Source organism: Somniosus microcephalus, chromosome 5, assembly GCF_052327205.1.
Source record: "Somniosus microcephalus isolate GS21.2 chromosome 5, FLI_Smic_1.0, whole genome shotgun sequence".
In the NCBI taxonomy this organism is placed as follows: Eukaryota; Metazoa; Chordata; class Chondrichthyes; order Squaliformes; family Somniosidae; genus Somniosus; species Somniosus microcephalus.
Window position 1 is genome coordinate 228011638 of NC_140991.1, and position 17247 is coordinate 228028884.

Genomic DNA, 17247 nt, shown 5'->3' on the forward strand with positions numbered 1-17247 from the left:
TTATTAGCCAAACATTTGCTAGAGGGGAAAGGAATACGTCTACTGTGCAAGGGATTTTTAACTCGCATTGCTTTTTTCTTTTAACTGCACACTACTGTATGAAACGTTCAAAGCCATCTTCTGCTAATGCTTTGTGCTTTAGAAGATGCTCATGATTTATGAATTGATTACAAATGATGGCTTAACAATTTGGTGTGGTTAATTAATCTGTATTTAAAACTTAATTGGGGGAGTTGGTGGACCCATCTGCAGCACCCAGATGCAGTGCTAAATGTGGCTGAAATTTTTTTTCCATCATTTTATGTTCTGTCTCTCTTTGAACATTGGGTTCAATGTTAGTATTAATAGAAAGAAAGCAGTATATAAATTATAAAAACAAAGTCCCATATTAAAGTGGACATTTTAATGAACTGCTCACTGCTCAATTTGGTTTATTTGACAGAAGAAGTGGAGATTTATTGCTGCTGGACAATATGTAATTCTCCTTACATGGGAACTGGACTAATTTGACTCTGCAGTTTGTGAATTAACAGAGATTGTCTTCAAACTGTTCAACATAAGAGCACTCTGTTCTGTATCCCTTTTATTGCATCCCTTTGCACCATCCCCGAGGAGCGGCTTTATTTAATCCATCTGGAGCCCTAGTAACCGAGTCCCTGCTCTCTGCGACCCTGGCGATTTATGCTTCATATTTCATGCTGTGGTTGGTCTTTAACCACTTACATTTTTCCCCTTTGGTCACATTTTTTGAGAAAATATTTGACAAGTGGGCTGTTTATCATGCAGGCCTAAACACTGTTATGGGGGTAATTCAATCTGCCAGCCTAACCACAGATAGATCATTGGCTGCTGAGAGACTGCGGGTTGTGCCACTCATAATTTTTCCACTGATACAAGTCTTTTATAGAATATGACATACATCTTTAGGCACTAAATCATCCCTGTATAATTCATCTGTCAGGCATCGGAGCTAAAGGAAATAAATACCACTGTGGAGTCATATTGATAAGCTTTATATTCCACTGCGACCGTTCCAGCCCTGAGTATTTCAAAAATCAGTTTATTGGAGGAAATTTACATTCACAACATCAGTCTTGCAATCATTTTTCCCTTCATTCATTACATTACCCATGCTGTGTTCATATGCTGCTTATCAGATTTCATGTTTTATGTATTCTTCAACTCGACACAATAGCAGTGATAAAATGAAGGCAAATTTCTTCTATTAGTGACAGCCAGCTATTTGAGCTAAATTAAGTTGTACCCTGATATTCTGAAATACAAGGTGCAAATAACCTACTTTGAATAATCACTGCAAATATGCCTCTGTCCATTTAAATTATATCTCCTTTATGGTAGTGACTAAACCTTTGATATGATAATATTTAATACCCTTGCAAACTCAAAAGGATTGAAAACAGCAATTATAACAGTGTGAATTTGTGTCTGTATATCTTTAAAAAAAAGTCTTATTAAAAACTAATGATTTTGTCATAATCGTTCAGTATTGTTAAAGAATTTGTTAATGAAGCATACTAATGGCATTGTAACATTAAAGGGGAGAACTAAAACAAATGTCATGATCGCTGTTGAAGGAAGCGTTCACACAAAGGTTATGGAGCATATCACTCTACTCATATTAATTGTATCACGCATATGTTAAAGTAATTCCTGTTCTTGTATCTTTGCCAAATGTAGTGTGGTGCACATGTTTCTTAGGTCTTCCTCAAGTTTACACTATGAGATTGCATCCAGCTTGAACCAGACAGATCTGAAGTGAATGCACTCTTGCAACCCTTACACTGCCTCCTGCCCTAAGTCAATGTGTGCACTAGGAGGTATTAAATTACCAGCCTGACACACGTGCTGAGCTTCTTCTTTGCAGTAGAACCCGCCAGGAGATTGACATTAGGTCATTTACCTCAGCCTGATGTGAATCTGATTGATTTACAGTTTGACTTTAATCCAGTAGGTGCAAGTTTATACTCCAAACAAAGATGGGTGTAAAAATAACTCCTCACCATTTCCATTACTGCTTTTGCTGGGAAGCAGCTACAAGTATACAACAAATGTAAGGTTTCTGCTGTGATTTAAACAGGGCTTCAGGTCTCAACTAAAACTAGAAATAATCTGTGATAGTTTCTGCTAATGATATACATTTTATTCGATAAGTAAAACATGATCTGCAGCTAGTAAGCCCAAGAAGTAATTCTGAAACTCTGAAATGCTACCATTTTATATTTTAATATAATGAGAATGTGTAAAGTAATTCAACTTTAACCAAATCCCTCCTTTCAGAAACATCCCTCAACAGCTTCTTCCTTCTCCAATCATGGTTAACCTTGTTCCTATTACAACCATTTTTATTATTTACCTTTTTAATTGTTTTTTGAAATGCATTAAGTTTTTTTACTTTTATAATTAATAAATTAGGTTGATCCCTTTAAAAACCTTGGGGAATTTTACTTATGAAGTAAATACATCTTATACAAGTCTTTGAGCATAAGCCCTATTGATTACAACACCTTTAATTGCTTTTTGAGGCACCGCAAATCACCGTATCTGATTGCTTCCTGTCAACTAAATTTCTTTGTAACCATTTAAACACAAATAACAGTACAGTAACACCATATATTCCAGTTTTACTGATCGCATCAGCTCTAATTTAGTTAACCATTTGTATCAACTTCAAGAAAATACTAATGCAACAAATCATTTTACTGATCTTAAAAAACAATGCCATAATGACATATATATATATTATACGGGAGTGCTTATAGTAGTGAATGATGTTAATTCACAGCAAACATTGCTGAGGATGAGTCTGAATTCATAGTAAAGTAAACAATGGTCAGTGGTAGCATGGTGAACATCGGGATAACTGCAATTCTGCAATATCTAAGGATTCTTATATCGCTATCTTCCATTTAACTATACTTTTGGTCAGTCTTCAATTGTCTAAAAATTGTATTTTTTTTACAATCAAGCATATTAGAACCCTTTAACATAGACTGACAAAATGTGTTTTTTTTGTTGCAACTTATTGTAGCCTCGTGACAAATTCTGGAATACTTAACGTTAACAAGATCATGTTTGTGTGTCTTTATGACCCATTAAAGTTATTTTTCATTGTCAAAATGCAGTTACGTTGAATTTTGAGGATGGCCTTCTAAAGGGTCATTTGTACATTTTAATGCTGCAAGTTTTAAAATGGTACCATACAGCACAGTATAAATAATAAAAATGTAGCTGGTGAAATACAGTACTTTACTGCTAGACAGTACAAAAGAGTACTAAAGAGTACAAAACATCACTAATATTTATGAAGCAGCCAATACTTTCCTTGAAGTAAAAGGATAGCAGCTGTTTAACCAGATATTGTCCCCAGTGTGGGTTTAACAGTAAAAAATTAAGTTGTATCTATTTCCTTGTTTGTCATTCTCCACTCCTTAGTTAATTTTCCCTTCTAAATGATAAATCAATCTTGCTAAAGTTCTCGTGAAGAGTGATTTTCCTTCTCTTTGGCTACATGGTGGGAGCTTTCTGTGTATTATCATTCAGTAAAATGGCAAGGAGGCCTCACATCTGTCTTTGTTAAATGCTTGCTACAGACCTGGCCTCCCATTACGGGTTCTCACGAGCAGTGAATCATTGCTGGCTACTGAGTTGTACTGAAACCATTTATTTTCTTTCCATGTAATTTCTTTATCATTATGCGTATTATCAAAGAACTTGAGATTAATATTTGGTTTCTTCTGGTGGATTTAAATTTGTTTTGAAAAGACTCACATTACCACAGGGAATGGTTTTAGTTGCTGCACTTTCCCATCTCCCTGCTTAAAAAGCAAATACTAATTGTAGTGTTTGGGTATTTTAGCCCCCCCAGGCGTCTGATACAACTGCCCTTTTGATGTTAATATTTATAAATAATGTTTAGCATTTTTCTGACATCAGTTTCTCATTTACTGAGGCAATATCAGCTAACAATACAAGGCTCAGCAGTACAGAAAAAAATAATCCCTCGTGACCTCGGGGTCAGGCGGTGTTTCAAAAAAGATGAAATGAAATGAGCTGTGGCTTAGCTCTTCAATTTAATCACACAAGATAAGAATTGCTAAAACCATTTAACAACTTAATTTTGTTGAGAATTCATTCCCAAGTGAAGTACACAATGAAAAAATGAAGGACAAATTTACCATTTATAAAAAAAATGGAACTTCCAAGGTGAGCTTCCTGAAGGCGCAAGTAAGAGAGTAATGTGAAGATGGTTCATCTTAAGCGGTACAGTGAAAACCTTCAGAGTGACCGTCTAGCACTGGCAATGCAAGATAGAACTCTGATGGAAACAAAATGTTTCATTCTTTTCCACTGCTTGTGACAACAACACTCAAAAAAAGCCCAATCAAACTAATGGTTTTGTTATCTTAACAGTTTACAAGGACTGCTTCAGCTATCACAAGGAGAGCATATTAATATTAATTGTTTCAAGTTAGCTAGTGATAAAACTGTTAATATAGTTATAAAGCTAGTATTAGCCTTTTTAGACATAAAAATATTTTTCAGTAACTTGATCTAAAGCAAGTTGCCCCTGATTCAGTAAATGTAAATGACTTTCTGACTTACTCCGTACTGGTGTGGCTATTCCTTTTCAGCTAGTTAAATGTATGTTTTGTCTGCATTGATGTACTGCATATTACAAGATTCTAGTTTTTAGTTGGGCCTCGATTTTCAAGGATGGCTTTACCATTTTATTTGGTGGTATTGTTTGCACAGTTGGCCAAGATTTTAACCACACCAGTGCCAAAAGTGTAGACAAAAGGTGCTAGTGCCAACCCATACCAACATAATTATGACTACCAGTGAGATTAATGCAAAGCACTGATTATGTTTTATAATCATTTTGGGCAACAGTGATGCGAAACCATCTTTATTTTTATTTAAACTTGTTTTCAAATCCAACCAAATTCCTCAACGCCATTCTGTTTTCTGATGATTGGAAAGACATGACTGTCCCATTGAGAGACAGGTCAAGAGTACTCTATCCATTCTTTTGTGCCAGTATGTGTACTACTCTGCTACCCTGTCCCCAATTTGCAGTGTTACAAATGGGCAGCATAGCTGCATGCTCTGATTGTTGACAGCACTATACCAGTATAAAGATGGTCAAACCTTAATGTGGAATTTGTTAAGAAGGATCCCTCCCTGCTCCTCACCACTTGTGTATTTTTGATCCATCCCTGCAATGGGCAGCCTTTGCTTGCTATTACCATCATTATAACATTGTTGTCAGAAGAAAGAACAATAAGCAAAAGGGATCACGCTACCAAATGGCTTGTTGAAGTGCAGCATAAGTGTGAAAAATTGAGCTTTTGTTTTAAAGAAACAGTATACAGACACAGTGCTTAGCAATAAGAGGGGAAAGAAACAGACCTTTTAAGATGAGCATACACTGCGCTTCGCTCTCACCAATGAGATAAATCCATTAAGTTAATAGTTCAGCCGGACAAGAGGAGCAAGATAAACACCACTGGGACTGGTGGCAAAGTAGAACAAAGCCATGGCAAGGCAAGAGGTAGCAGGGGAAAGTCAGGATGGCTGAGTAATAAATTTAAAGATAAACTTATCAACTCGAGGAAGGGAGCTGGTCTGGGAGCATGACAGGAAATATGTACAACCGGGTGTGCAAAATGTCTTCATAATCTTGCAAGATTCAACAGCCAATGTTATTTTGGGGAAAGATTGAAATCAAGCACTAAGTGGGTGCTGTGCTAATAAGATGCGCCTATTTAAAAGTCTCATTTTAGCCCGCAATTTTGGGCTAATTGGTGATTAACATGATTTAAATGTGCCTTGAGGTGCTAAAACGGAGACCTGCCCATTTAGCACTGATTAGGAGCAATTTTTCTGGAGCGGTATATGTAGCCTCCATGCACCCACTTCCACTGAAGGTGTGGAGTTCACTGGCTGACAGACAACAATATATCAGGATGACTGAGGGACCAAGTGAATAGGCTCGCAGATTCACAATATTCAAATACACTGGCTACTAACATCATTAGCAAATGATTCCTACATTAGGTGTACAGACTCACCACTACCAGCAGTCCATTATTTCCCATTGAGTATTCCAATTATATGTTCTTAATAGAATGATCAATATTAATCATATGTATTAAAATAATTAAGAATTAAAATGATTAACTATTAAATAAGATAAATATGTGGCCAACTGAGAAAGGCAACTTTGAATTTGCTTTTATTGAGGGAACTCTTCTATATCAGGTATGTTTAAATTATTAAAAGTGCAGGGGAAGCAAGGAGGGTATTTTTTAATTTTTCTCCTGAAGTTCTACACGTGGTACTTAAGTGAATTCTTGTTTTCATTTTTCACTCGGATAGATACTCACTTGTCCAGGCAATGAAAATAACATTCAATTCTGTAGACTAAACAAAGATTTATATGCCTCAGCGAAAGGGTGAAGCACTCACTGTCATCCAGAATGGCTGATTGTGGCTTCATTAAAATAAAGCTGTATTGATGTGCGAACCAATAATTAGTTGTGATTGCACAGAGATTAAGGCACTCACTCTGTATCTTTAAGTTGATTGATTTGAGTCTGGCAGTGGGTAACATTTTGAACTTGTTAAGCTGACGGTTGTGATGGGTTTTGTCAGTTCTTAACCAGTTTGTTGGCAAGACAGTATTACAATGGAGAGATCGCTCCATCAATCTCACTCCACTCATAGGGTTACAAATTAATTATAGCCCAGGAATGGCCGGTATCTTTCGAAAAGTTTGAGAATTAGTGTCAGGTACTAATACCTTTAGACTGCATGCAAAATTCATTCTCACTGCTCAAAGAAATGATTGGGGTGCTAAATCAAGTCTAAAAGGCCCAGCTCAGTGGCGTTAGACTTAAAGGGTGGACCAATATCGGGTGCAGTCTAATCTCAACTCATGATTGCCACAGGCTTTTCCCAGTACTTAAAGGGGAGGTTCATTGATACTCCAGCACTTCATTCTCAGCATTGCTGGCTGTGCAACTGCCTCAGCAAGGAGAAGCACAACAAGGAGAAGGAGCCGGCGGACTGAAGCAGGTGTGCTCATGGCAGATCCACCTCAGTCAGGTGGTCAGGGTGATTGAATGCTTCAACAAATGCTACATACCACCATCTGTACCACAACCTTCACACACTGCCCAAAGCACCAGACCCCAAGCACTCACCCACCAACAATCTCTACCTACAAACACTCACACCCACATCTCATGCCTGGCACACAATGACAGCTATTCAACTATGGCAGGCACAAGAGTCATTAGTTATTAGAATGAATGTGAGATGCGTGATATGTTTATGCATGAATTTATTAATGAAGTTTGCAATATTTTGTGGTCTCTCTCATTTCACCTTTGCCCAAAGGAAGATGCTGTGATATGGCATGACACAGGGATGGTATGATGGGCATGTGGTGAGCAAAAGGGATTTGGGGTTTAAGTCATCCTGGTGTGAGGCTGGAGGTCTGTTTGGAGGAGGTGGCAGAGTTCTGTGACCACCACCTTGGTGATGTGGAGCCATCTAATACACTGCTCCTCACTTAATTGAAGGTAGAAGAAGTGCTGTCAGAATACCCTCAGAGGGTAAGGCCTCCTGGTGAGAGCCCTGATGTCCCTCCTCATCCCTCTGTGCACGTGTCCCGTATTTCTGGTTGCCGATGCTACTTCCTCCATAGATCCCGGAGGGCGAGCTGGCATGCTAGTACAGCCCCCATTAATGTTGCCAAGTGTAGCAGTTTGAATCTTTGAACAATAAATGTAGCCACTTTGCACTTGCCAGAAGACTGCTGATAAAAAAGAAGCTTGTAATTACTCATACAAACTGATCCATTGGGTGAAACTGACAAGAAACCACTGAAGCTAACCTGCCCTGACAGCTGTGAGTGATTAATGCTGATGCCTTTAAATAATGTCACTGGAGCCGGCTTCCTGCAGCTGTGCGCCAACTCTCCCTGTCACTGTCTGGTCCAAGCGCTAAGGTAAGTGGCGACAATTAATTTTCTAGATCGGGCACCACTGACGTCACGATCTGCCTGGCGTTGAAATCCCTGGCGATACCTCGTACCGGTGGTACAATGGGGGGGGGGGTGGGCGGATTTGCCATGCGGTGCTGGATTGGCCTCGCCCTGGTGCTACTGCATCAGCGCCCTGTTACTGCCCTCTACAAGCGCTTACATTTTTTTAACAACCTAACTTTAGTTGTCGGCCACTGCTTAGGCCACAGTGGCCACTGAAGAATCTTGAGTGGGGCAGGCCTGACGCCTAGGGGTGCCAACAGTGGTTGGATTTATTCCTGGAGGTTTGATCACATGGCATTTGATCATGTAATGTTTGCCCACAATTTGCAAATGTTCAGCAACCTGACTGTTACTGCTCGGCTCATCCTGGTCACTGAGCAGGTATGGGCAGCTCTATTGGATATCATTCCTGCTCTATGGTTCTGGGACTGTTGTCGTGGTTCACAAATTGTTCAGAACATGTGCAGACTAATGCAAAGGGAATGCATAGGAGCTTCAATCTGATTCCTGACACTGCCATCGCTTGAAGTGTGGAGGAGAAAAATTCAAACTAATGGAACACAAAATTCCATGCATGTAAACCTGCTGTTTAAACACTAGTGTAGGAACAGAGGTTCCTATCTGAATAAGGTATTCGACTCGATGAATCAAATCAACAGGTTTTAATGAACAACGAAGTTAACAGGGAAACTACAGGAGAAACGGTACACAGGTCTAATCAGCCTGCTGGGCACTCGACGACTACTGGAAGATTCTGGAAGCTGACGTCATGACGTCATCGCGTTCTTCGTGCCACTGGTGGTCACGTGATCGGCGTCATGACGTCATCACGTGGAGTGCAGGAAAACACAATACAGTACAGTTAACAGGCAGTTTAAAGGTGCAGTCCGCGGCTGCACTACACTGTAGTTAAAGGGATTATTACTAATTGTTCTGAGACCCTTGGTGGCTCCGCCACAGGCGCCCCCCCAGAATCCACTTTAACGGACATTGTCAACCGAGTAGGAGGTTTAATGGTCCTGGCCGAACGGCGATGAAACTCAGGCAGCGGAAACGGGGCGTTAGTAGAAGAACCAGTGCCGGATTGCGGCAGAAGCGGCGTCTCGGGCGAGGCAGAAATGGTAGTCAGAGGTGCAGGCGCGTCTGAGACCAAATCGGGCTGTTCGACGGTGGGCTGGTGCACGGCTGGTCTGGTGGTGAACGGCGGTCGGCTGCGGCAAGGCAGTTGGGCAGCTACGACAGGCTCACTCCGATCTAGGTGGGCTGGTTTGAGCCAGTCGATAGAGATGGTATCGGACTTTCCACCGACTTCGACTGTGAAAAACTTTTCCTCTGATGAGATGACACGAAAAGGTTCAGTATACGGCGGCTTGAGCGGGTCTCTGTGACCGTCCTGTCTAACAAAGACATAGTCCGAACTCATGAGCTCTGTCGGGACGTGAGGCCTCTGCAGGTCATGCTGCGAGGTTGGGATGGGCAGGAAATTCCTAGCCGCCTCCTGATGTAGCAGGAGCTGTTGAGCTGCAGACCATGGTTCGGTGTGTGGAGGGAGAAAGTCACCTGGCACTCTGAGTGTCTGGCCATAAACCAGCTCAGCCGATGAAGACTGAAGATCCTCCTTTGGGGCTGTCCGGAGGCCCAGCATCACACATGGGAACCTGTCCACACAGTTGGGTCCCCTCAAGCTGGCACGGAGGGACACTTTGAGAGACCGATGGAACCTTTCGCACAGACCATTCGCCTGCGGATGGTACGCGGTGGTACGGTGCAGCTTGGTACCCAGGCCTTGTGCCACTGCGTTCCACAGCTCTGATGTGAATTGCGGACCGCGGTCCGAGGAGATGTCCGATGGCACCGCGAACCTAGCCACCCACGACGAAAGAAACGCCCTGGCGATGTCTGCTGCGGTGGTAGCGGCCACGGGAATCGCCTCTGGCCACCTGGTGGTCCAGTCTACCACCGTCAAGAGGTGTGTGAATCCACGTGACCCGGGAAGGGGACCTACTAAATCCACGTGAACGTGGTTGAAACGGCGCTCAGGCACTGGGAAGTTGGCAACCGGAGCCTTGACGTGACAGTGGACTTTGGATTTTTGACAATCGACGCAATTGTTTGTCCAGTCCCGGACGTCCAAATGCATGCCTTTCCAAACAAATTTGCGGGACAGTAGCCATTGAGACGCCCGCATCCCCGGGTGAGATAACCCGTGGATTGCCTGGAATACTTTCTTGCGCCATTCGACCAGCACAATGGGCCGGGGCACTCCCATGGATGTGTCGCACAAGAGCATGGTTCCAGCCGCTTGAAACGGCACGTCTGCAACCTGCCAACTGGAAGGTGTGGTCCTAAACGCTTGTACCTCTGGGTCTGCCAGTTGATCCTCTGCCAGTCCGACGAAATCGATGCCCAGGTGGACTGCCTGGGCTGGAACCCGGGAAAGGCAATCTGCCACGAGGTTACCCTTGCCTGATACGTGCCGCAAATCCGTTGTGAATTCGGATATAAACATGAGGTGGCGCTGCTGCTGAGCTGACCAAGGTTCCGCCGTTTTGGCCATGGCGAAGGTGAGCGGCTTGTGGTCCACAAATGCAGTGAACGGACGGCCTTCTAGAAGGAAACGGAAATGCCGGATGGCCAAAAACAGGGCTAGCAACTCTCTGTCAAAAGTGCTATACTTCCGCTCGTTCTTGCGCAGTTGGCGGCTGAAAAAGGCTAACGGCTGCCAACCCCCATCGACCCACTGCTCTTGAACTGCTCCGATGGCGTAGTCGGAGGCATCCGTAGTGAGGGCAACAGTCGCGCCCGGGAGTGGGTGTGCTAGCATAGTTGCATCCGCCAACGCCGCCTTGGTATCGCGGAACGCCTGGTCCATTTGTGGTGTCCAAGTGAGAACATCCTTGCCCGACTTTCCTTTCAGTGCTTCGTACAGAGGTTGCATTAACCGGGCTGCCTTGGGGACGAAACGATGATAAAAATTTACCATCCCCAAGAACTCTTGCAGGGGTTTGACTGTGTGAGGCCGCGGGAATGCGGTAACTGCCTCTACCTTGGTGGCTAGCAGGACGGCGCCTTCTGGGGTAATCCTGTGTCCCAGGAAATCAATACTGGATACTCCAAACGTGCATTTGGCCGGATTGACAATAAGGCCGTGTTGGCTGAGCCGGGCGAAAAGTGTACGTAAATGGGCCATGTGAGCTGTCGTATCCTTGCTGGCTATTAGGATGTCGTCCAAATATACAAAAATGAAGGGCAGGTCCCGTAAGACAGAGTCCATCAACCGCTGGAATGCTTGAGCTGCGTTTTTCAGACCGAATGGCATGCGGAGGAACTCAAAAAGGCCGAATGGAGTGATGACTGCCGTTTTGGGGACATCTGGAGGGTGCACCGGAACTTGGTGATATCCACGTACGAGATCCACTTTAGAAAATATAGAGTTGCCAGCCAGATGTGCCGAAAAATCTTGGATGTGGGGAATGGGATTCCTGTCCGGTGTCGTGGCATCATTTAAGCGTCTGTAATCCCCGCAAGGTCGCCATCCGCCGCCTGGTTTGGGTACTATATGCAGTGGGGAGGACCAAGGGCTGTCCGAACGCCGGATGATCCCGAGGCGCTCCATGGTCTGGAACTCAGCCTTTGCGGCTGCCAGCTTGCCGGCTTCTAATCGCCGCGCCCGAGCGTAAACGGGTGCTCCGGTCATGGAGATATGGTGCTCCACCCCGTGCCGTGTGCCTGCAGCCAAAAAAGTAGGCCTGGTGAGCTCTGGGAATTCGCTGAGCAGGCGCGTAAAGCCGTCTTGCGATGGAACCGCACAGGCCACCGACCAGGACACGGCGGTGCTGCGGTGGCAGGGCACTGCGTGGAAAGTGGACGCATTAATGAGTCAGCAGTGTTGGACGTCGACCAGCAGACCGTTGGCACAGAAAAAATCAGCCCCCAGGATGGCTTCTGAGACCTTAGCTGTAATAAAGTCGCAGGCAAAACGCTGACCGGCGAAGGTTAAGTTTACCGTCCGTTTACCGAACGTACGCATGGCAGCGCCGTTTATTGCCACAAGGGAAGGCCCCTGGCCGCCGGATAGTAGGTCCAGCTTTGAAGCTGGCAGGATGCTGCACTGTGAACCAGTGTTGCACAGGAATCGTCGGCCCGTAACGGAATCCGTAACGTAAATGAGTTTGCCCGCTGAGCCCGCCGCCATAGCTAACTTGCTGTGCTTTTCAGACCTTGTCGTCCGTCCGGGAGGACGCGGGCTTGTTGGAGTTTTTTTTCTTGAGGGAAACTGCAAGGAGGCCGGCAGCATCGAGGTTTGGCACCAAAACGGGCGTGGTACGCGCACCATCTTGCTGGGGGAGTGCTGGGCTTCGCTCGCATGGGGGAAAGGCACCTCGTGGCTGCACAACATTGCTGAGTAACAGTAAATATCTTGTCTGCCTCTGCAGCGAGTTCAGCACCGTCTGTGATAGCAGTGTTGGCCAAGGCCGCCTGAACCGGTTCGGGTAGCTGGCAGAGGAAAAGCTCACGGAATAAAAAACATTGGGGTTCCGCGCCCAACAGCGTGAGCATTTGACTCATCAGCTCTGACGGTTTTGAGTCCCCGAGGCCGGGCATGGAAATAAGCTTGCGTGCCCGCTCCGACTTATTAAGATCAAATACCTGTAGCAAACGGGCTTTAAGCGCTTCGTACTTGCCCTCCTCCGGTGGGCTTCCAAGGATGCTGACGACCCGCGAGGCCGTGGCACTGTCGAGAGTGGCAACCACATAATAATAACGGGTCGAATCCGCTGTGACCTCCCGGAGAGCGAACTGTGCTTCTGCCTGGAAAAACCATGCTGCTGGCTGCTGTTCCCAGAACTGCGGCAGTTTGAGGGTGACGGCGTTCGTGTTCATCCTCGACGAAAGTTGTCCAACGAGATCGGGGTCACCAATGTAGGAACGGAGGTTCCTATCTGAATAAGGTATTCGACTCGATGAATCAAATCAACAGGTTTTAATGAACAACGAAGTTAACAGGGAAACTACAGGAGAAACGGTACACAGGTCTAATCAGCTTGCTGGGCACTCGACGACTACTGGAAGATTCTGGAAGCTGACGTCATGACATCATCGCGTTCTTCGCGCCACTGGTGGTGACGTGATTGGCGTCATGACATCATCACGTGGAGTGCAGGAAAACACAATACAGTACAGTTAACAGGCAGTTTAAAGGTGCAGTCCGCGGCTGCACTACACTGTAGTTGAAGGGATTATTACTAATTGTTCTGAGACCCTTGGTGGCTCTGCCACACTAGCACCTTTAACTGAAGTAAGAGCAGGAGTAGGCCATACGGCCCCTCAAGCCTGCTCCGCCATTCAATAAGATCATGGCTGATCATCGACCACAACTCCACTTTCCCGCCCGATCTCCATATCCCTTGATTTCCCGAGAGTCCAAAAATCTATCTATCTCAGCCTTGAAGATACTCAAAGGGTTGGATTTTGTCATTGGGGCGGGCTGGGGTCTTGTCATCCACTTTTCGTGTTATTCACCCGATACCAAATCGATGTGGGAGATTGATGCGATTTTCACATAATTGGGCAATTGAGTTCCAGCGTGTAGGAACCCATGGCCCAATTAGTTTTTTCAGTCTGAAACTCGCCTCCGATGATGTCATCATTGTTGCTGCATTTAAGGTCTGCAAGAAGCCTTGCTTCTTATGCAGACTGCCAACCTTTTGGCTTTTGCAGTGAGAGGGACCTGGAGGCAATATGAGCAGCGGGAGACCTAAGTCTGCTCCAAAGATGTGCGGGTTAGGTTGATTGGCTATGATAAATTGACCCTTAGTGTTAGGGGGATTAAATACGTGGGGTTACGGGGATCGGGTGGGATATGTGTCGGTGCAGGCTCGATGGGCCGAAATGGCCTCTATCTGCACTGTGGGGTTTCTGTGTGATTTCTGTGTGTGTGATTTGATGATGTCGTCCTGCAAGCTTTGGTGGAGGGAGCAAGAGCTAGTAAGGAGGTGCTCTTCCGTTTTTCAGGGAGGAAGAAGCCTCCCCAGCAGACGAAGGCTCTGTAGGTCCAGGTTGCCCAGGAGGTGAACTCATTGTCCCTCATCCGCAGAACCTGGCTTCAGTGCAGGAAGAGGTTTCATGACGTTCTGCGCACTGGAAAAGTGAGTATGACTTTGCCATCACCCTCAATCTGATCCCCATTGCCTCTCCTCACCAGCACTCAGCTTTAGCAATCTCTTCCTCCACATCCCACTTGACACTGACATCCCTGCACCCTTACCCATTCCCTTTCTCTCTATGGTCACATTCACCTAACTATTCAACTATGCAGCCTCACACTCCCTATCACTGCGATGCTATGAAAACAACTTACAAAACACAGGGAGAGCCCTTGGTCTTGCCAACTCACTCCATCATTGTCTCCTTCTACGCATCTATGCTATGGATTCTCTACACTCACTCCTTCATTCTCACTCAAACTCCACTTGTCTCCCTCATTGCAGGAAAAGAGAGCTCACAATAAAAGAGAATGAGCGAGGACAGGAGGAGGGCCACCCTCAGGAGCCCACCTCACCCCTTGGGAGGAGGCGGTCCTGGAGAAAGTGGGACTCAAGGACGATGCAAAAGTGGGGGACGGACAGATGGGTGCATCAGAGCAAGCTGGTGACAGAATAGTTTTTCATCTCTCTCATTGACATTGAATGAGTCACTGATAATGATTCTGAAGCTCTAACAGTTGGACTTATGATCATCTGCAATATGCAATGTGCATGTAACCTTGGCCTCACATCTCTGACTCTTTCCTTTACTCCCCCACAGGACCATCGCAAGCACCCGTCCCCACTATCCAGGAAGAACAACCTGAGTCTCCAGACTCCTCAGAGGAAGCTGCAACCTCTGAGGGCGCAGCGTCAGCAGAATTCAGCCAATCCAGCACCAGCGCCGACACTCATACCTTGGTGGGACCATCGCGAGATAGAGTAGTGTTGTCAGTTGGTGTATCACAGCTCACAAGTGAGCATCAGCAGATTGTGGAGACAGGGACAGCAGTGGAGAGTCCTAGTCGGAGGGCAGAGGACTCTCCCAGCTCAGCTCAGCTGCATGTCGACCCACTGCCTCTGGGTCCACCCAGAAGAACAGCGATGCTGGAACTCCAGGTACAGGTGCAGGAGTCTCTGGCAGGTTTTGTCTCCAGGGTCGCTGCGAGTGTGGAGTGAATGGAGGAGCCCATCGCGAACATGAGCAGAGCCTTTGTGGAGTCATTGGTGCGTGAACGCAGCATTACGGACAGGATGGCAACCTCCGTGGAAAGGATGGCTACAGTAGACGAGAGGATGGCTATGGCCATGGAGGAGCTAAGTCGCCAGAGTGTAGAAAACATGGTGAGTGTTCAGAATAGACTGACATCTCTGGAAGAGCGATGGTCAGCTATTGAACAGAGAAACCAGACTTTCATGGAAGACCTTCTGAGTAGGACTGCCAGTGCAGATACGGGTCCCCATGGACCCCCTGATGTGCAGCAAGGTGCTCTCCAGCCACTTGCAAGCGCTGAGGTGGACCTGACCCATGAGAGGGATGTTGGTGGCAGAGAACAAGGAATTGGGGGCTCCTCGCCACGCGCTCACACGACCATGCCACTGCAGAGCCCTCGGTCAGAGCCCCACCAGAGTCCCCACCCAACTGAAATCGGCGTCTCAACTCCTGCCGAGCCACAGGAGCAGCAGACTGTTGCCGAGCCCTCACAGGTTCGCAACACCAGAGGACGCCCGCTAAAGGTGTTGAGACAGGAGCAGCAAGAAAGTGAGCAAGAGGCCTCCACATCTGCTGAAGCCACAAGGGAAGCACCATGTAGGAGCACGCATAAGAGAAAGATACTGCACAAATAGTCACATGGGTAGTCACTTGGGTGAAATGTTGTGTTTATTTTTAAAATGCCATCAGTTGGTTATTGTAAATTAAAATTCTGATGTCAACTTTTGCAGTTGTGGCGAGTGTCATTTCGCAAATGTGACTTCCACATTGAGGGCTTAGGATTACTTGCAATTGTCAGTATGGTGGTCAGAGTGCTAGTAATCCTCCGGTTCTTGGCCATTGTTGATGCTCTGGTAAGAAGCTGCGAGGCAAAATTGCTTGATTGGCTAGGCTAAGCAAATCTGGCCAAGATGAGTGCGTTCCTTGCATCCCGGGTAGCAATGTTCTCGCGTACTGCTGCTGCTGGTTGATGGACCTCTGCAAGATGTTCATTTTCGCTCTCCTCCTCCTCCTCCTCCTCCTCATCTGAGGAGGATATGTGAGGAGCCACTTGGTCCTCAGGAATCTACAAGCCAAGTCGCTGTGCCATGTTGTGAAGTGCACAGCAAACCACGATGATTCTGGAGACCCTGGCTGCTGAGTACTGCAGGGCTACACCTGATCTATCCAGGCATCTGAAGCGCATTTTCAAGATGCCGATGGTTTGCTCGATTATGGATCTGGTGGAAATGTGGCTGTAGTTGTAGCTCTCCTCAGCTTCGTTGGATGGGCTCCTCAACGGCGTCATTAGCCATGTCTTCAGGGGATAGCCCTTGTCTCCAAGTAGCCATCCGTTAAGTTGGTCTGGCAGACTGAAGAGCGGAGGCACACTAGACTGGCGCATTATGAAGGAGTCATGGCAATTGCCAGGGTACTTGGCACAAACATGTAAAATTTCCATATTGTCGTCACACACCAGCTGCACGTTGAGGGAGTGGAAACCCTTGCGGTTGACAAAAATATCTGGGTTACGATGGGGTGCCTTAAGGGCCACATGTGTGCAGTCAATGATGACTTGCACCCTTGGAAAGCCTGCCAGAATAGCAAATCCAACCGCATGCGCCGTGGCACTTGCTTGGTCCTTGGAGAAATGGATGTGATTCTGCATGATTTCAAAGAGGGCATCGGTTACCTGCATGATGCAAGTGTGTGCGGCCATCTGGGACTTGCCGCTGATGTCTGCTGCTGATCCCTGGAATGAGCCTGAAGCAAATACTTGAGTGCGGTGGGGACTTTGACGGCCACTGGTAAGGGGTGTCCCCCTGCTCCTCTGGGCTCCAGGTCATGCTGCACCATTGCGCAGATGACACCCACTACGTCTCGCGAAAGTTGGAGCCGCCTTTGGCACTGCTGCTCACTCATTTTGACCATGGTGTGGAGATGCCGGAGTTGGA